The sequence below is a fragment of the Nematolebias whitei genome, chromosome 4, assembly GCF_014905685.2.
Source record: "Nematolebias whitei isolate Nwh7 chromosome 4, NemWhi1, whole genome shotgun sequence".
Classification (NCBI taxonomy): Eukaryota; Metazoa; Chordata; class Actinopteri; order Cyprinodontiformes; family Rivulidae; genus Nematolebias; species Nematolebias whitei.
Genome location: NC_056501.1, coordinates 50,696,520 through 50,696,732, shown reverse-complemented (window position 1 = coordinate 50,696,732; position 213 = coordinate 50,696,520). Strand labels below are relative to the sequence as shown.

The 213-nt window shown below is 26.8% G+C and overlaps 1 protein-coding gene across 1 annotated transcript in view; it reads right to left on the bottom strand.

The window, feature by feature from the left end:
- Positions 1–213, bottom strand: part of gpc4 (glypican 4) — a 60,607-nt gene that overhangs the window by 59,932 nt on the left and 462 nt on the right. The window lies entirely within an intron of this gene.

Sequence of the window (213 nt, the reverse complement as noted above, 5' to 3'; positions counted from 1 at the left end):
AGAACATGTAATTAACATGTTATCAAGAACATGTAATTAACCTGTTATCAAGAACATGTGATTAATCTGTTATCAAGAACATGTGATTTATCTGTTATCAAGAACATGTAATTAACATGTTATCAAGAACATTTAATTAACCTGTTATCAAGAACATGTGATTAATCTGTTATCAAGAACATGTGATTAACCTGTTATCAAGAACATCTAATT